Genomic DNA, 23,556 nt, shown 5'->3' with positions numbered 1-23,556 from the left:
TCTATTAGGAAGTCAACTGCCTTTGCCATCGTGAAATCTAAAGTCAGAACTCTGCAACTTTTAAAACACAAATAGAGAATACAAATGCTTTCATTTACCTTCAAAGTGCCCAGAAGAAGAAGGAAAAAATACAAAATATTCTATGAGAAATAGAAAAACGAAGAAAAAGTACCTCTACAATATATTCTGCCTCTGCAGCCTCCTGTCTGGATACAGCTTTGCACAACTCTGGCTCCAGTTTGCTTTCTGTTTACTTAATACCTCAGCTCAAATAAAAAGAAGGTGTATCCTTGAATACTATACGTACAGCACAATCCATTGTGGGCTTTCTTTAGCCCAAGAGTTTAGGTTTTTTTCTTAGTAGTATCAGGCCACAGGAAAAACTAGAAGAAAATATTTGGACTGAGAGTTCCCTTCACTTTTAAAATTTTCCTTCATTCATGCACTGCACTTGCACTGTGCAGCCTGTTGATTTCTAATTCAAAAAGAGTCTGATTCAAAGCTCACAGAAGTCGTTTGAGATGTTTCAGACACTGCTGACAGATTGATTTCTACCCATTCTGGAGTGGCCTGGAATCATTCCACTTCTAGCCAGTTTGGGTCCCAAGGGCGGCTTGGCAACCTGAGGATACACAAAGTTTTCCAAGGGACGTGTGTGGAAGGGTGTGCACTGCATTCATCCTGAGAGTCACAGTCATAGAGGAAGCGAGAGATTTGTAAAGGCAAAAAAAAAAGAATGGAATTCAATACCTAAATACTATGTGTTTAGAAATCTCTTTTTCCAGCATCTGTCCTTAACTCCCTTGCAGTTCACTTTGATGGTATGAGCACAAAGGGTGAACAACAAAGTCGCTCGACTCTAACAAACACATCAACAGCAAATGGGCCAATCCCTGCACGCATGCATGGTATGCATCCTGCATACTGTGCCGGCACCTTCCTAGTGAGTGGGAAGGGGACTGCAGGAGGTCAGTAAGACTTTCTGGGCACGACTCATTACCTGCCGACACTAAAAGCAAAGTGTCCACAGAAGCTTTTGGTCTGACTCGGAGACACAGCGGCTCCTGGGAATTCTGCAGCAGCAGCTCTACCTAGGGCTGTCTTTTAGGTCATTTCATCCGCATGTTTACATCTCCAAACTGGGAATCTTTAGTCTGCAATAAAGTTAAGTGTTTAGTTTTGGGGATGAACTCCACACTGTGTTATTAGACCAGATTGACAGCCTAAGGACCGATCTCACTGAGACTGACCTATCCAAAGACTAGGACAACAACACTAGGGACAAAGTCCACAGCATGAACCCGGTATGTTCTGTTCTTGTAACACATAACAATAACATGATTATTATTAAAAATATACAGGTGCAAATTGTTTTCTTGATTCAATTTCTGATTTTGTGCTTTCTGCAGGAACAGCGAGTGCTGCGTTGACCCATACTGCTGTCCTTTCGTTATTGCACTGCAATAAAAATAAAAATTAAAAAAAAAGCAAAATCACAGAACAAGTTCACTGAAAATCATTCCCCACCGCAACACTTTTTTATCCTCATTTAACAGTCTGTAACTGGCTCTTTTACTTATCTGCTGATGGACAATTATTGCCTAGCTTGGCCAGTCATCATGTAACAAGCTTTTAAGACTGAACCATTTCCAGGTAAAAGCAGTTTTCTATCCTATCAGGTGCAGCAACATCACAATAGCAATATCAGCTAAAACCACATATCAGTGGTACGCTGCCTATGTAGCTTTATGAATTTCGCTGCCAACTAAAATAGCTATCACAAAAATATGACCTGCAGGCAACAACAATCATTGTGATTGTTTATATGACGGCAGCACCTACAGAAGAATCAGCAGATCATTGTTCTAGCCTGCATATATAACAGAGAGACAGTCCCCACCCAGGAGGGCTGCACTAGAAAGGAATATTGCTGACAAAACAAACTGATACTGATGGAGAATTACAGGTATCAGGTGAACCTAAGCAGATGCCTCCCCACATAGGAATAAGTGGGTTTTGCTAGTGTTTTCGTCCTTTATCTTACTCTTATGTTTTTAATAAAAGGGAGGTGGGAATATTTGCAATATAGTAAAGGCACGGGCAGATCATGTTTACATTTGCAAATGTGAAAAATTTCAACAAATGCTGATGTTACTACAGAATAACATGCTGTAAACTGAAGAGAAAATTTTATTAATCTTTTAATAACTTAGCTACTGTCTCTGCCAGAACCTTTTTTACTTACTTCTACTTCCACCTGTGGTGAGGAAAGGAAAGAAGGCACAACAGAGGGAAAACAAGGTGACCATGTTTCAATAGTGATGTCTGATGTTATAGCATCCCACAGCTCCTATAAAGCTGGAAAGTTCTGCTTGCAATACATGCACTTCTTGAAGAATTTATTTGAAAACTTCCATGACTGAAAAAAACCCTTAAATTTTTTAGAGAGTTATAAAGCATCCAAATATGGATGTATTTTCAAAAAAATCTATCCCTCTTCCTGGAACAACATTCGTACCTTCATGGCTCAAATCACAAACATATGAGAGCTTCTCAGTGAAATGACTGTGAATTTTAATATGAGAAATACAACACTCCTAGATCTAATGGGCTAAAGACACTCTGGTTATCTAGCCTAGTCCCCTGCAAAACTCTGGTTTGAGTTAATTACTGCTTAAAACTCCAGAGATGGGCTTGAGCTAAAACACACTTTTCAGAAATGCACCCAAGCTCAATTAAAATATCTTTAATGATATGGAACTCCATCTTCAACTCTTTGTATCTTGAATCACCCACCACTCTTGTATCTTCCCTTCTAATAATTTCCACCCAGTCTGAACTTGCCTAAGAGCAGTTACCAGCCCCAGAATCTTATTAAACATTTCTCCAGGAAGACTGAACAGGCTTCTGCCATCAACTTCTGGTTCATGAAGTAGGACGCAGGAATAAAATCAAGCCCAGAGCAACTTGGAGGACATTGAGAGGAGCTCATTGTAAGCACATTTCAAGTATTCTGATTATTATTTTGACTCTCCCCAGTCTTCAACCTCTTATTTGAAGTACCAACAGAAGAACTGGAGGTGGCATCAGGAAAGAGTACATACCAGTGACATACCCAGAGGAAACATTCAGTCTCCTTAAACCAGTGCTTGAAATGCTTTATTTTCCCTGAATGTAATATTCAGGCACCTAAAGGCCTAGCTACATGCTCTCTACTGTCATCTGATGGCTTGTGGCAGATATTAGTTATTACTCCATTCAGCCCTTTATCGTTCAAAACAATGACCTGCAAAATAATATACTCTGATCTTGTTTTGGAAACATTAAGTGATTTCTATTTTTAATTGCAAAAGTAATAAGTAAAAATCAAGTTTATGCATTTTCATATTTTCAGTCTAAACAGCTAAATTTAGGAAAAATTATAAGTAACTGACATTCTTACAATGGAAAATGTTGTACAACTTTAAAGGTAGGAGTATCTGTATATGGTAGCTCTTATCTCCATATGTGGATATATATTAACGTACACACACTATAGTTCAGAAGCTTAATAATATCAGTTTCACTCAAACTGGCGTATTATTTGTCTCAAGTAAACTAATGAAAATGGGTGATACATATTCAAAATCTCCTGGAGATAAACTTATAAAAATGCAGGTGTGTCTCAAACAAAAACTTGGCAGGGACAAATCTTGCTCACAGTCGAGCACAGGGTGATCTTCAGCACTTGATCTTGGGATAAGATTTGCCAAAAAACAAAAAACAAAATGACAATGATATCTATATGTGTTACTGATATGTTTGAGTGCTAAGGCAAATGGTTGAAATGATAGGGTTGCTCAATGAAAGGCACGAAAAACCTCTGGAAACAGATAGCACTAGTAGCGATTAGGCTGTGTTCTCTGCATAAATTCTGTCAATCCCGGGATGGTTAATCCACCATCTAGCTATTAAAATTTGATTATTTTTGTGTTGGCTATTTTATCATCAAATTCCTTCAAAAGTGTTCAAAAAATAACTACTGCTGCCTCTATCGGGGTTTGGAAAAGATACATTTTCTCTCCTGATAGGGGAGAGAAGGGAAAGCAACATATACCAGCCACATATGGAAAAAAAATACATTCATTAAAGAACATAAAAAGGAAAAGAGCTATACATAGAGGATCCTCCATAGTCCCTCAGAGTGGTGGCTGCTATCTAAGTGGTTAATATGGCTCAAACCATAAAACTAGAAATCAGGTTCTTACCCCTCACACTTCAGTTATTACCACCACCTTTTCTCAGGCCTTAAGAAATACAGTCTTATCCTGCTCTAGCCACTAAAGTTAATAGTCTGTCATGTCCCATCCACTCTATATCTCTCCTTTGTATTCTGCATTTCAGTCACATCAAACATCAATTGCTTGGTTTTGCTTTGTATGTCCTTACTCTTCATTTATCAGAAGGGCAGCTGACATCCCTGACTACTTCTCATCTCCAGGGATGATCCTCTACCACCAATACATTCCATTCTTAAACACCTTTCTGCGCTCCCTCACGCTGAGTTTTAAGCGTTAGGGAAGTTAACTACAAACATCTACAAAACTATTTCAATTTTCCTCTTTCAAATCTCTCCTTAAAACGAACAATTGCCATGACAACTAAAAACTATCACAAATTCCATCTACTGCCATGTTAAAGTCGCTGCCTATCAGGCTTTGAGAAAAATTGTCTCACTGTGCTCCTGACTCCTCATAAAAGACTCCAAACATTTTGGGGACAACAGTTATTTTCTTGTTTCGCATCTGCAGAACACATACCACAATCCATGGAATGCTAATCATTAGGTTACTATGTCGGGCTAGGAACTAGTAGGCTTGACTGTGACAACTATTTGTCTTCTCCCATAGCGGATTGCTGGTGAAATTTGAAATGTTCTTAAAATAGCCATCACAAACTATTTAAGGTGTGCTATAGATACTCTATATATTAGAGACTCCTTGTTTATAGAGCAGCAAACAGGCTGGATGTCATATTTCAGGTGAGACAAGTGCAGGTAAGCCAAGTATCTCTAGCAGAAGGAATAAAATGTTAGCTTCTGCCTTCCCTTGCCTTAAGGGGGCAGGATAATTGCCTTGCAATTATTCCCACTGGTGCTTTACTTCAGGTGAGGACACTTTAGTTAAGAAGCAGTTTGCACTCATGTGACAGGCATGTATCATTAAACTAACTCAGAAGAAAAGAGAGATAAAGCTGTATCCAAGGGATTTCAGCTGTTTTAAGCTTTATGTTGACTTTTTGTAATTTAATGCAGGATTTTCTTTCTTTTAATATTTCCTAAATATTAAAATTGGCCAAAAAAGATACTTCATAATCAAGAATTATTCCATAGCCGACAATATGCCATCTCACGCCATGTGGAGATCCTGGAGAACCTACTCCATGCTCACTGCACAGCGCTCTGACTGTGACACAGCCCAGGCTTCAATGTTATTGCTATGCAAGCAACCTAAATAAAAGCTATGACTACATGTACTGGTAACAAAAGAAAGATTTTAGGTTATCAGGCATGATCTAGCCCTGGAAAAACACCCTGCTTTCTATCCCATTTTTCATTTACTTTGTATCTTGAATTAATCCTTCTTTCCAACATTTGTTCTGAAGCTTTGCATGCTGTTCAAGTCCGATCAATAGACTGTAGTTGCTTACATCATTTTTGACTTTTACTTAAATACAGTACTGTCCTTAAAACTTCACAAAATTCTGTGGTGGTGATTATCCATCCCTCCCATTCTGAGTGCACCAGTCTCACAGAGTTCTTCTCCCTTCTAGGAGGTACTTTTGTTAATTACCTTTTATCAACACGGTAGAAAATGATGCAAGATATTTTGTCAGGCCTTGATTGCTTTAAAATTATCTTACCCTGACCTTCATTGTATAGGAAGTCTAATTCTGTTTTTCCTTTTTGCCTTTTTATCGCTTTTGATGAAGCATCTTTTGTTAATTCTTTGTATGCCCATTAATACAGAAAACAAGTGATGTAAAGGCCTCATATAACACCACCACTTTCTGAAACATCTGGTCCTTGACAGGCCCTAGAGTGCAAAAGAAGATGTAGAGATGGTCAGTGACCACCTCTACGTGACTAAATAGAAGCACATTTGGTTATTTCTGGCCTATATTAGACCCACTGGCTTTAGGGCTGCCTGGGCATAGTCACTACAGGGCAGGACACAAGTGGCAGGGCCCGCTCTCGTGTATTTCACATGTAGTCTCTGTACGTGTAAAATCAAAACCTTGAGCCCTTGCAGTTGAAGGAGAGAAAACCATCATCTTGTTTCATGTTCATATTTGGAACTGACATATTTGGAAGAAGGATGACAGAGCCAGAAAACACAAGGTCCATGGACATTGCTTACCCAGCAGGATATTTTTAAAGTTTGTGGTTATTTCCTAGCAGATTTCATAGCTACCTCACTTTTTCCCAAATCTGTCACCAACTATCTTCATCAAGAGCTCACTAGAGCAACCATTGCAGTTACAGGCCACCTTGCCTAATTACTGAGGGAAGAATCATTCAGTAACTCCACATCCCAAGGGAGTTCAGCATGAAATGCAGTGCCTATCAATTTCTTTTAAATTTCCTCTTGTTTCCTTGGGACAGATAGGAGAGAGTTTAGCACCAGACCAGTTCAAGTCCCCTACACCAACCAAAATCAACACCCAATGTTGTAGAAGGTGCTCTATACTGTCAAAGTTGTTCGCTCCTTATTTTGCTCCAGGGCCCTTGTCCCCGCAGGCATGCTCTTTGCACACGTTTTACTATAGTCCCTGGCTCCAGTATGTCAAACTGTTTGTATATTACTTCCAAGATACTATGAATGTTATCTCTGTGGCTTGGCACTGCAATAGTGTTTTGTATTTTGAATTGCTCCATGCCATACCAGCTTCTGAGACTGAGCTGCAGGCCAGACACCTTCATTTGGCCTGGCTGTGTCCACCTGAATACCGAGAAGCTGTTGCACAGCCATTTTTCTCCCCAAGTTTCTCAAAGTCCAGAGGGCTTTGCCCAACTAAGGATAAAGGATGATTCTCAGCAAACCCAGGCCTAAGCAGGGGAGAGCAGGGAGTCACACTGTTCTAGAGGCAGCGTCCAAGATTTCTGCAGTTTGCACACTCCTTCAGGCTGAAGCCACCATTTTCCTTCACGTGGTCAACCTCAGCCTCTCCAGCAGCGTGAAGCTACATGCTGAAGCAGTTACCCTCAGCCAGTACCTCAGTCCGGGGTATGATGAGTCCCAAGCAGGGATATAACATGTAGAACCTCTCATTGCCCTTTTCACTCTTGCCCCTGCATTGCGTCACACTGGGGTCAGAATGAAGCAAGACTCTGTAAGTCTCTTCATCATGTTCAGTTAGCATACATATACAACCTTGCATGACATTGGAGACCTTTTGCGTTCCATGCATGGAGCCCTGCCTGGTACAACACGCTCACTAAAGCTGTTTTACACTCCGATCCTATCTCCTTCCTGGACACCTACTATATCACTTGTCTCTTTTCACAGACTTTTTGTCTTTACAACTCTTGTGAGGAAATTGTTTGGAAACCTTGCTTCTTTTCATTTCCAGACTAAAGATCTTTATGGCAAAGATTAAACCTGTATGTGTGTTAATGATGTTCTTAAGCTTAACTAGCACTTCTGTGTCCCTGACATTTACCCCACAACACATTACAGTGCGCTATCATATTCCATTCAGCCTTACCCTTATCCAATAAGCCAAGCTGCCTTGGTTTCTTCTAATTCAATAGGCTGTTCTTTCCCTTGGCTACCTTACTAGACCTTTGCTGGAGTTTGCCAGTTCAAATTCATCCTTTTGAGTATAGCTAGCCCGAACTGCATGTGGTTTTCTCTTTGAGAGTCTACTAGTCACTTGGTGGAGGGAAGTAGGTATTTTGAAGGTACACGCGATCTGGCCTACTTTAGACAGAGGAATCATGACAATGAGAGGAATCATGCTCCAGCATTGCTTGTTGATTCCACTAACTATTAAACCAAATCCAGATGACCAGCTCAGCTGTGGGCCTCTACATGGTAGGCACCCATATTTGGACAGTTGAGTCTCACTGTGGCTATGCGAAAGTTTGACGTCTAAGCCAAGAACTCTAGTTCCTTCTGCCTGAGAGATAATCAATCACAAGAAAGAAACTCATCTCTCTTACACAGCTTAGGAGAGGATAAATTACACCCTAGAGGAAACCAGGAGCATCATGATGTGCCTTGTACTGTGGTATTCCATCCCATTTCTACTGCCTAGAAATCAACCTGTACTTGGTGCCTAACATCCCAGCTCATCAACTTCCACTGATGGTGGGTGCCTCCTCAGTCTGCACTATCAAGAGGTCTTCCCTTTTTGGTGCCAAGTTCTTCAATAGAAGTATTTACCAAGACCAGTTTAATGACTAATCTTTTAGAAACCCCACTAGAAATCTCCCCACTATAAACTTAACCCAGTGCTTCCACTTCTTTAACTAATTCCTTAGAGCTCTTCCCCACTTGCAAAATTTTCAACATGATACTATATTAAAAAAGGCTTTCCTGAAGTCCAGATAAATTAGATCCACAGCATTTCTCTTAACTAGAAGATCATTCATTTCACCTAATATATCAAATCAGTACAGCATGATCTACCTTTGGAGTATGTTCCCTTTTATTCCATTTTCTTGTCCTGCCTTAATTAATTCTTTCCTTCAAAATCTGTTCTAAAGCTTTGCACACTGTTGAGTCAGACTAAAGGCCCTATTGTTGCCTGGACCAATTTTACTGCCACTCCTGACCCTGCTTTAATACAGGTACACTGTCTGTTAGAAGAGTAACTGATAGCCCTGTAATCTGCATGATCTGAAACAGTCCAGAGTCATAGTGGACTAAGCATGGCCCATTCCCTGTAGGCACTGAAATAATTCGTATGCTAGGATCTAGTGCCTCCTTTTTCTGGAGGAATTAAAACTCTGGATATTTGGCTATTACAGTCTCTGTGGCCTATTCACTCCTTTATTATCTGCCAAGACAGATCGAACAGTGTCAGCAGTAAACTGATACTACTGAATGTCACATATATTGAACAGAACATTATGTGAAAAGTTTTGCTTGTTTTACCTGTACACAAACTGTATTTGTCAATTGGCATGTAGACGTACAAGCATCTTGTGCAAGCAAAGTATACAAAAATTGCATCCTGAAAATAAACTTCCCCCTAACCCAGGAAATTCACACCTCAACTACGTGTTTCTGCCTTTCTGTGTTTTTACACCATGCTCCTATTTGTAGCTGTGACTCAGCTTGACTCGTGCTCTTTGGTATATATCTTCCAATATCTGTGCGATCAACTCTGCCTAATCAAATAACTATCCGCTATGTTTAAGGTTCCTCTAGGACTTTCTTGATTCCATTGTACAGGAGGAACGTTTCTGGGCATAAGTATGCATCTAAAACCTCATTTTAGAAAGAAGTCATACATTTCAGGGTAGCCACCAAACAGGTAGAGCAAGAAAACAGTGCCAAATATATAGCAGGAAATATATCAGACTTAAAAATCACACACTGGGGCTGTTTCAGAAAAAAGACCAAGCTGATAAGTTTTAAGAAGTTCTTGCTGAAATCCTTACAGCTAAGAAAATGGGCAAATCTGTGTTTTACTCACTTTGCAAAGAGAAAAAATTGTAATCCTCCCCATGGGCTCTTTTAGTAAAACCTTTCTTTATCTTGTCTAACACTGTTTATGAATTTTCCATGTTAGGTTGCAATCAGGGAGAAATAAATTTGTGTCTGTGGCTTTTCTGTTAGTTTATAGATACCTATTCTGTTAGTTATTAAATATACACGCATATGTACTCTCTGTCTCCTTTTCATACAGTACAGTGATACTTGTTTGACCTTTCTAAATGAAAAGTTGAACATATTTTTTACTCACTTAATCTCTTTTTCTCATGGGCACAGGGCAGGATGAACACATTCTGCCGGTTAAAGAAAGTCAAGACATTTTTACTGTCTTTATTTTGCTCTCTAAATTCTGAGATTTAAAGTGGTCAGTAAGTTAAAGATGAAAAATAAGGTAATTAAAACACACAAGCAATTCAACATACAATTGTCTCAAGGGATTAGCAACACAATGCAAAAACATCCCTGTACAATGTCCCACTTCAAATGGCACTCTGGCAATTAATGAGCACCTATATAATTCTCAGAGGTACCAATCTTCTTACTGCTGGACTGCTCACTACTGATTTAGACAGAAGCACACAGATTACATATATCAAATTCCACCAGCATGTACCAATGTTTACGGAAACCCCTTGAAATTGGTCAGATTAGTCTTGCAATAATTTGATACTTTGCCCCTGCTCAAAACATAATATTTTCAGTGGTTTATTTGTTGAAAAGTGTGAAACACGTTTTGCATGAATGTGTATCTCACTCTGTGTATCCCTTTATCGTATTTCTCAGGATTATGCATCCAAGCAGTGAATGAACGCATAATACTCTATTTATTATTCCCATATGGGGTTGGTTATCTTTAGCACAAAGAAAGGTTTCCTCTGTTTCTTCCACAGGTCTTTCAAGGGTCACAAAGATACATTCACATCCACATAGAGCCCTGTCAGTTACCCTTGACAAGTGGCCAAGAGAAGAGTTGCTCTTTTTCCAAATTCCTGTCTATATCATTCAGTAATAATTGGACCTTTCTACTAAGAGGCTGAGAAAACAATAAAGTTATCATCATTACATTACATAGTTGGTCGAGTTGAGAAGTAGTTTTTTTCTCAACAACTGTTTCTGACTGAATTCACTCGGAAGCCAGCGTTCTGAAAATATTTTGTTCACTGCTTCAGTTGATAACATCTAGAAATTTTGTCATGCTTGCTCTGGAATGTTAAGGCCACTTCTTGCTGTGTAACCACACCGCTGACATTGGGGAACATGGGACATTCTCTTAAATGTACACTTAAATTCTGCAAAAAATAAGACAATTACCTTAGTTTCACAAAATAAAAGTCACTGCAATAGGGTTCAGTCTACCCTTGGTACAATGCATAGATTTTATGACAATGGTCATTCAAGGATATGGCAGGCTAACTGAAAATTTCATTAGAATACAAAATATGTGGCATCTAGTCGTGTAAAATTTTAGCCATAATATTATAATAGGAGCAACCTTCATATTAGGGAAGTAAACGTAGTTCAAGAACTGCAGATGTGCTTAAAGCCTCTCATGTATATTGGGGCATGTGAACAAGTAGCAATAACTGTTAAGTGCATCAATATTTGCAAAGTTCTTTCTGTTGTTGAGATAAAAGAATGATCTGGATGTCCATGGGCTATCATTATGAATAGGAAAAGGAGACCGGAAAGAGCTATTCAAGCAGTGGCCCGTTCTGCCAAAACGTGGTATTCCAAGTACTTGCACTGAGATACAGTAATCAGTAAACAAGGCTAATTTTGTAGTTAGTATTTGCTGGATGCTGCACTTAACTTTTTTCAGTCCAAATTTCCTTGGTAGAGATGGGCCAAGGAAGCCATCTTTAGTTCTAGGGTAGTTTTAAATGAGGATTAGGCATCTGAGCTTGAGAATAAACCACGACAGATTGAAGCTTCTACAGTATTAAAATTAGTAGGCTATAAGCTGAAGGCTTTGCATCCTAATAATGATAATCTGCCATCACACTGGCATTGGGGTTAGGAGATTTGAGGCAAAATGTTATTTATTATTGTTATGGATCAAAATTGGGGGTTTTTTTTGAGAAAAATCATGTTTTACTGTGTCCTAAGCAAAAATAAAAACTGAGAGGATTTGCCGATGTCTTGATAGGCTTTGTTCATTTTTGTTCATTTTAATTCAAACTAAAGAGAACTCAGGAGAGAGAAGCGGGGCAGATTAGACATCCAAAGACCACGACCTATCATAAAGAATTGTAAAAACTGATGTCTAAGAACCTCAATTAGAGGTAATAACCTCTCTTTTTAAAGAACAGAAAACTGAGAGGGAACATAACAGTTTTCAAATATGTAAAAGACTTTTCTTAAGAGAAAGAGAATAATCTCTTGTCTTTGGAAAGAACAAGAAATAATGGGTCTGAACTACAAAAAGGAACTTTTAAGTTAGACATTAGAAATAAATCTGTAGTGATAAGGTTGGTAAAGCCCAGCAACAGACTGCCTGAGTATGTTGTAGATTCTCTATACTGGGGTATAGTGACAAGACGGTATCTTTACAGACAAGACGGATAATCATATCAGGACTGATGTAAACGTAATGGATGCTCTGCTGGGGCCAGGGATTTGGTGACTGAACAGCACTTCTTCCTGCCATATTTGTCTGATTCTGGTAAGATGATTTTCTTGGTTCTTAATGGTTCCCCTCCACTAAACCAGAGTTAATTAAACTCAACCCTCAGCATCAGACAGCCAGCTCTGATGTTCACTTTCCCGAGGGAGAAAGGGGGCTCTGTCTGCAGAGCGTGCTGTTCTCAGCCCCAGCCTATGCAGCCACGTAGCTGCAGTACAGCTGCCTCTAGACAACCCTCATTACTTCCTCACATAAAGGAGAATTGTTTTGCCCTGGTAACCTGTGAAGGGAACTGACCATCCCGTTCAGTTGCAGAACGCTTACACACACCAGCGGGGCTCCTCTTTTTTTATGCTTGATAGGGAATAGCACACAACATGTGCATTGGTGCTAAGAACAGACAGGAAGGATGTCTTTCATCTTTTTTGCAAAAAACTGCTAGAGAAGTCTTTCCAAAAGCTGAAGCACGCACACACTAAGCTATCCGAAAAGAAAGCTTTTACCTTTTTTACAGCTTAATACATTATGAGTATTCCCCAATCAACTCAGAGCTCATACATTTTGTAAAGAATACCTAGCAGTATGCCAAGGCGGTTATCTTGCTACATACCTTTCTCAGGATGTGAATGTACCTCCAGGTTTTCCTTATGCAGCAGGTGAAGAAGATACATTTATCAACTGTGGACTGAAGATTTGGAACGTGCCAGATATGAATGTCACAAAAAGCTCACCAACAAACAAATCTGTAACTGCCCTACACCCATTCCTTTCAGATTCCACAGAAAACTTAGCCAGAACTCACACAGGTGAATTTATACCAGTCAATAATTTGATTTCTCTTGTTACTAAGAAATCAGGCCAGTATGAAATCTCCTGGCCTCCAGTGAAAAGGGAGGAGAGCTGTTACAGAAAGGTACGGATGTAGTATAGGCGGTTGAATTCTTAAAGTTCAGCCAGCTGTGGCTGAACTGCAATAATTAAAATTGTGCTGGCACCAATCTGTATAATCATTTTAGAAAGTTTCTGACAGTGCTCTACTAGCTGTGACAGACATGCAGTTATCAATACGTGGTTGTCAGAAGTTAAGGTAATTCCCTCATTTTATTATTCTCTATTATTCTCTCATTTTGTATGAATTTAATGTTTGTGAACGGTGCTCATAGTCCAACCTTCAGACCGTAATTCTTTACTTACTGACAAGGCTGGTTCATTTTTTAAACAAGCTTCCTCATTGTCTCAACTCCTCAGTTCCAGTCTATTCACATTTCTTTATTGTTTCTAAACTGAGATTGCTTTACCTGGAATACTCCATTCTCTGCTCAAATCCTGCCATGGTACAGGTATGTAGCGCATGAGTCAAAGACCACAGAATCACAAAAAACAGAGAAAAGTTGGCCAGAAGGGGCCTCCGGAGGTAACCTAGTCCAACCCCCCCACTCAAAGTGGGACAATCACCAACACCAGGTCAGGAAAGCCACAGCTTTGTCTAGTAAAGTCTTGAAAAGCTTAAGGATAGAGAGTCAGAAGGGACTGGAGGAAGGTACCTAGTTCATGCCTTGCTTCAGTGTAAGGTCAACTGTACTAAAACTACTGCCTGATCATTCCTGCTGCTCTCCTCTGTAGAGAGGTGTTATAATTCACATAGCATTTGTGTTTATTCACTGCAAACAGTGAATAAGAACATTTCCCTGAGAAGTGTTAACGTCAAGAAGACAAAAGTCCTTGGGCACTGATCTGGACAATGGTCTAGATCTCTTCAGTCTACTCTTCAGTCTTTGTAATACATCCTAAGGAAACCCCAGAGCGAGATCCTGAGCCTATTCGCAGTATGACTGCACTTACATTAATTCCTGCTGAGAGAAACGGAACAGTCATGTTACTCTGAACTACAACAGAAAGGTCAGCTTGAGAAAGCAGAAAGGACATTCATTGCTACAATACAGAAGGTAAAAATCCAGGAAAAATTGGTTATTCTTATTTAAAAGAATATTTTCCAGTATCTCCACTACACAAGGAAAGTAATGCACCTGTGCCATCTCTGCGGCCCAGGTCTTTACTCCTGTCCATCATTGCTTGTCCCCATATGAGGCACTAACTTCTTCCAAAGACACCTGCTTAGAAAGTCCTTGCACCTTCCTTAAGGATAGCATCATCATTACGTCCATTTCAGAGGCACGGATCTGTATAGCTGGGATCTGTGTATCTATATTTGTGTATGTAACGCTCCTGATTGATACCATTTCCCTGGCCTCTTGCTGTGCAACTGAGAACAAACTGGTGGTTTAAGTCAAACTGCGTTTACACTATACTGTGCCCTGCCAGCACTTATGATCAGTTAACTATGTTGATTATTTTTCGTACAGTCCAACTTCTACATCACCGGTTCCCTGCTGTCACTTTGTCACAAGAGTTAAGTCCACCTTTGGCTTGCAGACCAGAATGCCTCAGTACAATCACATGCGGTGGAGCCATTGTGTTGAGTGTTCTCCGATTCCATTATACATTTGCAATCCACATTTTTTCAGATGACTTGGAAAGAAGATAAAGAGATCTGTACCAAGTTATTTGTCTTAATCTACATCCTGCCAAGAATGATTATAAGGTTTTATAATTAATAGCACAAACAGCACTGCAAATGTACATAGCATTGTATCAAACAGAGTAAAACTAAAGAATTTATACTCCATTACACAGTAGGCAACATTTACAGAGAGCAGGGTTGATCAAAACCACAGAGGATGAACTGAAGGAACTGGAAAGGACTCTGAAAAGAGATTAAAAAGAAGAGAGAGGAACTAATTCCCTAACAAGCAATATACTCTACCAATTATATGTTCTAATCTATGTTCTTAGAGGCAATATACCTCTAAGAACAGGGTAATACCAGAGGCAATGGGAAATAAGAAACAAGGAAAGGAATGAATACAGTGCTATAAAATTTGGGATGCAAGAGTAGAGAGAAATAACAATCTGGTCAGCAACAATATCGTCCCAAAGCTTGAAAGAAATGGCAAGGCAGGTCAGTACAATCCAACCAGGTCTAGTAAAAGGAAACAGAGGGCTCTCAGGGGACCTGAGGGAAGCAGCACCAGAAGGTTTAGGCATTGGTACTTTGTACAGAGGAACATGATGATAACAGCATGCACAAAAATGTTACAAGAAATGTATGGACAAAAATGGCAAAATAAGAAAAGGGTAGTTTCTCATGACTTCATGGAGAAGCAGACGTTGGAGCATGAATATAAGCTTGTCTTTCCTAGTTTTCTCTCACAGACTGCTTAGAGGTAGTCCACGGACCAGTGGAAAAATCACTGATTTGTTGCATAGTTCTGAATATAATTGACAGTGCTACTAAGTTTGGATTTAAACTCAAGCTAGCTGAGGCCTATTAGCACTTACTGGACAAGTAAACCCTTTCAGCTGCAGTGGTCCACAGCTGATGTTTGTGGTTGGGTGTCATATCTTCTCCCGGCCTTTGCCTTATAACTTGGCTCCCACCACTGGGTTCAGCTCTCCATGTGCCAGTCCCTTAGAAGCTGCTCCAGAAATAGCGTCTCCAAGCAGACCATACATGCTGAGCTTTCCTCATCGTTCTTTTGCCTGCTCCTCAGAGGAGCGTGCCGCTGAGCCACAAACAGTGTGCTCATCTCTAGGGAGCTGCAGCCTAATAAGGATCTGCTGCTTCGCACAAGGACAAGATTGCCAGGAAGCTAAGTAAGATGAACTATAGGGAGGTTCAGTTTTGCTACGTATCCTACCACATCCGTATCCCATTCAGATAGTGAGGGGAAGTGCTGAGATCTAAAGCAGGGGACTCTCAGGTGAGAAAAGAACAGGGATTTCTTGAAGTACTAGGATGGGCATGCGCAGTCAGTAATCCTGATGAAGAGCTGGGAATGGCATGAGGACTGAGCTTCTTGAGGAGAAAGGGAGAGGGCTCTTGGGAGGCTGATTTTGAAAAGCAGCTGGCAAGCTAGCATATTTTGGGCTAGCACCTCAGACCCCTCACACGGAAGCTGACATTTCATAGGAAGGAGGGAAGGCAAGAGTCCCTTTGAAGCGATGCAAAGGACTATGTTTCCTCTCTATCACCAAATATTTTACAAAAGTACAGTCTGTTTTGTTGCCACACAGAAGGCTCAAGTCTTTACAGAAGGATGGAGAAAGTGCACAGGCGTTGCGCAGTCTAACACACAGGCAACTACCTGAGAAATTGTGGAAGAAAGTCAATAAGGAAGAGGAAAGAAAGCTTATGATTAGTTTGTTTGCAGGTATCTCCTACACTGATAATCGAGTGTCTCATAATAAAATAATAGAAAAGGCTGGACGTTTGCCCACAGCTTGGCAAGACTTTATCTGATATCTTGAAGATTTGTTCAAATGCTCCTTTAACCACAGGCTTACCTACACGCTGTATACAACTATTTAGTGCAAACCCTCCTACTGCTTATCACTTCACTCACTGTTTGACAAACGCTGAGTAATTCTTAAAACTCTATGAAATAAGAACAGAAACCGAGGCCTAGAGAAAGATCAAATGACTTATCCTAACATGCTGGTCTACAGCATACAGAAAGGGGTTGGGACGTTGCTCAGAGGTATCCTGGCACGACATGAATTGTACTAATCTACTAGATTCTGCTATGTACCGGAATTCAAAAGTACTAACTGCTCTAATTTTGAATGTTTTGTTACCCTCAGCAATTTTCCAGGAATGCCCTACGGAAGATCCATTCTGGGAAAATTTCAAAGATTAAAAAATCTAATGAAGATGGCCAGGGCAGGGGGACTTTTCACAGACCTCAGAATCTTGCAAGGTCCAAACAATCCTTGTAAAGAGACTTTAAAAGTAAAAGCTCTAGTGATTCACTTTTCTTAGGTTTTTAAAGATACAGTCTTCTTTGAAAGTGAAACTACTATAGTGAACGAACTAACTAATCTTGGCTTTCACGCACTGTTGCTTTGAAGCAAGAAGTCAGTCATTTTCTGAAACAGTGAGTGGCACTATCTACAGTCTACGAAGTTCCTAACTACTGAACATTGGAAACTTAGGTGGATATACCAGGGAAGCATCACTTAAGGTAGCTCTCTTTCTTCTGCCTTTCTTTAAACACCAACTATTGGTGCTTTTAGGACAGGATACAGGGCTGGATGGAGCTTTGGAGCTTTTTTACAAAAAGGAAGTAAGTAAAGAAAAAGCCCACTACACACACACCTCTTCCAGTATTCCCGAAGGATCCAAGGATTTTCCAAAAGTCTGATATTTCCCTACCTAAAGAGAGAACTTTTGGACATTCAATAGAAATCTGACATTTCTAGTCTGCGGTCCCCGCAACAATGTCTGCTGGACCGTAAAATACAGCCGCATCTATGTTGCTGAGAAACTCTCTGAACTCAGGGAACCCGCTGTGGTCTGGTGTACACAGGCTACCATAAGTTTCATCTGTTCTTGTGGCTGGCAATGTCAGGCGCTGCTAGAAAGGACTTCATGGCCTCTGCAAGATAAGATCCTGCTTTGTCTTGTTTTTCTACTTGATGTCACTACTGCAAGCACATATGGATAACTAGATTCCTGTGGCCATGTGAACTCCAGGTTACAGTGCTTTAGGGTGCCTTTGTCATAGGAAGTATTCTTAGTTACCCTGCCAGAAATCTCAGCAAGATCAAAGAACTAGCCAAACAGGTGCTCCTGAAGGCAAAAAACATAGAAAGATGTTTATTTTGGTCCCAAGGCTGTCCTGGAGGGTGGTGATAGGGACTCCACACAGCAAGACAGACGCAGTCTATAACATTGCAGATGCAGAGATAGCCATGTTCTTAAGCATTGGCTCTGTGCTATCCTAACTTGAAGCAATATGGCTAATAGAAACTAATATGGAGGATCTGAGCCACCACCATATATGTATGTGCCTAAATACTTGGGAGAGAAATAAAACATTGGAGGCGCCTACTGAAAAGGTTTTCAAGCTGTGAAGAAGAAAATTATCTCCCTTTGAGTCTTCAGTTATTCAAGAATGCAAAACTTTGATGTCTTTATTCACAGAATTATGTGATTTGCATAGCTGGCTCTTTCTGCAGTTTCTCCTCCTCCTACTTGACTCTGAATTCTGGTACCTGCCTGGAGCAAAAAAGATACGAGAGTTTTAGGCATCTTGTTCTTCTGACCTTGCTATGTGCTCCATGTGCTTGCTGTACCATCTGGATTTCTCCTGGTTCAGCTTTCCTATAAAATCTGAAATTACAGGCAGTCAAGAAAACTGATACAATATTTTTTAAAATATTGTTTTGTAGTATACATAAGTCATCTGAACTTGTCTACAAAGACGGGTCAGAACTGATTAATAGGATGGTGATTACTGAATGTGTTTTGCTGATCATACAGATCTTTGCGCTATCCTTCTTAGGCACTGACAGTGAATCAGTGAAACAATTTTTACACTTACATGAGGCTTTCTTTCTGCTGGTCACCGATGGCAAACAGTCATTTTGCAAAGGATTTCTATAAATAAGCTGAGCTGGGTCTTCTGCCATCAGGCAGACAAAGGACAGGGATTCCTGCAAATTCTAAAATGTCAGATTTAAAGCTTCCCTTATTCATTTAGATGACCTTGGTTTTATTTTGAGGAGGAGGAGAAGGATGTTTTTCTTATTAAAAGCAACACAGAGAGCAAAAATGTTAGACAGAGAAGTCTGTATCTGTAATAACCCAGGAACCCCAGTTCGGAAACATTAAGAAAAGAAGCAGGAAAAATCTACATTTTTAAGGTACAGCATATGCAACTGCCCCTCCCCAGGACTAGAGGAATATATTTTTCTGGATACTAAAAGAGTATAATGAAGTTCTGATCACGTCCTCCACTTCTCTTGTGGGCACTGAACCAGCAAGACAACTATCAACACACGGCATTTTTTGGGAGAAGAAGTTGCAACAAGACCCTTAATCCGAACTAGAGCTGCACTTTAGAGTAGCCAGAAACTCACCAGCTCCACACTCCACTTCCCACAGTGTATTCCAGCACTGCACTTCTGCTGCAAGTGACACCAATTTTATTTCCTGCTATCAAATTATGCAAGAAATTATGCAAGGTTTATGCATACTCAACAAAGCCATTAATTAAATTCCTTTCTAGACATTTTATTGCAGACATATATTTCAGCTGTATGTTAAAAGCAAGTTTCGCTTTAACCTGTAATGCACCTTCACTGGAAAGATCTGTTTATGTTCAACTGACATGTAGACATTCACTTCTACGTTGAAATTTGGAGTGAGTATCTCCGGGTTTTGTTATCGTCTATGTGCTTTGTTTGTTGCTTTATTTTTTTCCTTAATTTGTAGATTTTTAAGTTCGTATAATCATAAAACAATGACATAACAAACACACACCTCGGACATCAGTTTTCTAGTGCTGTGAATAACTAGACTTTTAAATGAGCCTCAGAGGTCAAATCATGTATCAAAACTCCATCAATCTACATGCTATGCAATCATGAGATAAAAAGGTTGCTCTTAATCTAAAGAACAAGTCAGGCATGCATACAAAGACAGCTAGAGATAGTAATGGCAGTAGACGTCCCTAGAATATTTTACAAATTAAGACTTTTAACCTAAGTTAGGCCAAAAAGAGAGGCAAGAGGAAAAGATTTAGAAAAAAACTGAAAAATGATCACTGAAGGAATGAACTTTTTGTTTCAACAGCTAGAGCTAACTAAGGAAAAGAATTGCTCAGTTTAAGTAGCCACAAAATGTAAATATTAGACAAAGGTTAAATCTAGTTTGCTTAGAAACAGGGAGTCAACTTACTATAGCTATAATAATATAACTTTATATTAGTTATTAGATAATAAAAAATGACACTAGCTTGGGGCAGCACTCCGCTGACATAAAATCTCCATTCTTGAGTAAACTCCGACAGCCACATCCAATGTGAACCTTGCAACTTGGCATCTGTAGTTTACAGCAAAGTTTAGACCTAATATATTGGTGACTTTTAGTGTTTCTTAACATCTTAGAAGTTAAAACGTCTGTATCAACATTTTTCTCTTTATTATACTACTTCTGTATTTCTTTCAGGCAGTATTTGTGTTGCATTATTTTAATTAGTTCACTGTATTTTGTGAAAAACATTTTCAGTAGAGTTCGTTAAAATCAATCTGCATGCTCGGGCTACTTGGCACTCATAGTTCAACTCATTTGGTTCCCAGCCCACCTCTGGGGATCAACAGTTTCTTTACATCTATGGCTATAAGGGAGACTGCGTGCTGGAAAAGGTTTTAGGTTAGCAGCCCCAGATCCTCTTTCTAGCCATCCTATTTCCCATTTCAGTTTAAGATGTGTTCTTGCAGCCAAAATATCTGTCAAGCTGGCAACATTGCTTGGGGTGCCAACCCTTTAGTGAATCTTTGTGCTGTGCAAAAGCTGTATAGCCAAGACAAAGTAGCTCTAGGCACAGGATTTTCTTCTTCATACTCCAGTGCTTCTTTGTTCTGCTTTGTTTGTTTGTTTGTTTGTTTGTTTTCCCGAGATTCGCTGTCACAGGATAGACTTACTGCAGGTGAAAAGGTAGTAATCAGCTCAGCAGCCTTCACCCAATACAAGCCTGCCAATATGTACTATTTTCTCCACAGGTTCCTTTGTTTCTGTCTGGTAAATAGGAAGAAAGGTGAGTCATCAAGCTGGCTCCTTTCATGAGAATATTCTGAAGTTCAGTTACTGGAATTCTCACTAAACTTTGCTCATGGCAAATTTTCAGGGGCTGCAATAACCTTCAGAATACGTTTGGCTCAAGCTCTCAGACTTCCCTGTAATGTTGCAGTGACTATTACACTGATGAGAAAACAGGACTCCAGTTTCCAGTGAAATAAGCCCACAAGTTCTTGTTCTCTTGCGTGCATGGAGTTAATCGTTCTCAGAAAGCAACCACCTTCTCAATAAATTTTCATATTTGCTAAGGTAGCTTTAATCTCATTTGCTGAAGAAAGTAAGATCAGCAGTGAATGGAAATAATCATACTACTGTGTCATAACTGTGTATCTTCTTTTCATTCAGCAGAGCTCCAGTTAATACTCTGAAATGTTCAGCTAACCAATTCAAGTTTAAAATCTTTTCTTAAAAAATTTCACAAGTTAAAATAAAAAAAGAAGAACTTAGGAGGCACGAAGTGCTGACATAGACCCTGTATACCTCACACCGCCTCACACCAACAGCTTTTTTGGATCAGTGGTGACAGTTTCACAAAGGGACAATCATCTGTACATCTCCATCTCCCATAAGAAAAAATATATTAGCATTTCCAGATCAAACAAGACATGTATCACTGGTTTTCAAATAGTCTCTGAGGTCTCTTCTATTTCATGACTCTTCAAAAGAGCTCCTAGGATTTGCTCTCTGCAATATTTGCCTCACGCTGCCTCTCAGAGCCGACTGATTTTAACAACTTGTCCTCTATTTTGACTCAGAAAGTCAGAGTTCTTCTTACTTTCCCCTTCCCCCCTTTTGTGCAATAATTCAGCTGTGAACTATCCCTTTCATAGGCATGATCATGTTCAGTAACCACCTTGCAGGAACTTGAAAAGTTTAGAAATGCCTACAGTCCCTTCCACCTTAGTTGCAACTATGCTGTCTTGAGCTTGCTTTTTCGTAGAGCGTTTTCTGTTTTATTTTCTCTTGTGCAAGTAAAGGTTCACAATATTCCCATTTGTAATGGGAAACTGCAAGAACATCTGTTTCTCAGCTTTCTGTTGAATACTTTATTGATGATAGTCCTAGTTTCAAAGATTTTTAGCTATGACAACTAAGAGTTTGGCTTAATTCTCTAGTCTTTTTAAATTTCTTTTAACATGTCAGTACTGTATTCCAAAAAATTATGAGATTGTGGCTACTCTGTACGCAGTAGGAAATGCATACAGTCACATGCTTTTGCAAAACATTTACACATACTGCAATCAGCTTGGAAGCCAGGTGTTCACTCTTTACTACAACTGCTAAGCTCTTGTCACATTTAGCATGGCATCACAAACACATCAGTGTACTGCACTTGAACTCTCTAACAAACAGTACTATTTCTGTGTATCGAGAAAATAATACAAACTAGTATGTAATTTTTTTCAAGTATACGCACGTAGCGTATACTTAAGCTTCTGCAATTACCATGACAAACCTTTTTTGGACATTTTTGAATTTTTTTAAGTTTCACATTCTTTGACATACTTCTACCCCTACAGCCATCTGAGGCTAGCACTACACAACTTTAGCCATTTTTATATTGCTTAAGTCTCTGGAGCTAAAAGCAAGCAACGGTTTACACCTTTATTTTCCGTAACTACTACAGCATTAACCCACTACGTAGGCCTTTACCTTCTTCTGTTTATCAAATTCCTCTCTTAAGTTTTTGCTTGAGCACTAAAGACACATTTACAGATGAATTTGTTGGCAGTACAACTTCATCTTATATTAAAGCGACTTCCACCTCCACCTTTAAAACATTAAATGCTGCACCTGTGAGTACCTGTCTACCTAGCGTGCGCATCCTCCAAACGACACCTGGCGTGTTTACAAGCACGGAATAAGTATTTCTTTTCCTAAAACAATTTAAAACTATTTATTTCAATTTTACCTTTATATGTCAATCATTTACGCATTGGAAAGGATTTCCCTGCTGTATAATCTGAATTATGATCAGCAGCAGAACAGTTTCCTAACTTTTGTTTACTACTGCAGATTAACTTCATGCCTCAATGCTTGACAAACATGTAGTCAGATTTACCTAACAAGCAGATGTTCCCGTCTCTTTAAACAGCTTGGTCTTTACTGTTTTCAAAATAATTCTTGTGTATCGCAAGCACATTTGCTTAGTCTCTTGGTAAATATTTTCACTCCTTGGCTTTGGGCTCTGGTAAAGTGGTTTTGCTCCTTACACCTGCACCGTCTGCTCCCAGATACTGGGAGCAGCTTCGCCCTCTGCTATTTCCTCGTGCGGCCGGGCCGGCTGCTCCCTGCTAGCTCGGGCTCATTGTGTTTTGCGGGCTCTTTCGCCTCTGCCCGCGCGCACTGTTGTTGTTTGCTTAATATCATCCAGGACAACATAGTCTTGTCCCGTTCCAGCAGCTGGAGACTGGTTCGTTCTGGTTTGCACCCCAGTGCATTTGCATCGCTTTTTTCTAAGCCCAAATCAGAATAATCCACCTCATTTTTTTCTCAGCTTCGGATGTCCGAGTCCTACTGCAAGGCCC

The 23,556-nt window shown here is 39.8% G+C and overlaps 1 protein-coding gene across 15 annotated transcripts in view; it reads right to left on the bottom strand.

The window, feature by feature from the left end:
- The window catches only part of LOC104150422 (carbohydrate sulfotransferase 9), a 58,506-nt gene that overhangs the window by 23,082 nt on the left and 11,868 nt on the right, over positions 1-23,556 (bottom strand). For 3 of the 15 annotated variants that reach the window (XM_068945922.1, XM_068945928.1, XM_068945927.1), the window contains exon 1: positions 99-208. The exons of 3 other annotated variants lie outside the window; for them this stretch is intronic. The gene's annotated coding sequence lies outside the window, so the exon portion shown is untranslated. Of the gene's footprint in view, positions 1-98; positions 846-23,556 lie in introns of those variants that run through there. 9 more of the 15 variants (XM_068945924.1, XM_068945920.1, XM_068945915.1 and 6 more) reach the window with 8 other exon arrangements.

This window comes from Struthio camelus, chromosome 5 (assembly GCF_040807025.1).
Source record: "Struthio camelus isolate bStrCam1 chromosome 5, bStrCam1.hap1, whole genome shotgun sequence".
In the NCBI taxonomy this organism is placed as follows: Eukaryota; Metazoa; Chordata; class Aves; order Struthioniformes; family Struthionidae; genus Struthio; species Struthio camelus.
This window is presented reverse-complemented; position numbering and strand designations above follow the sequence as displayed.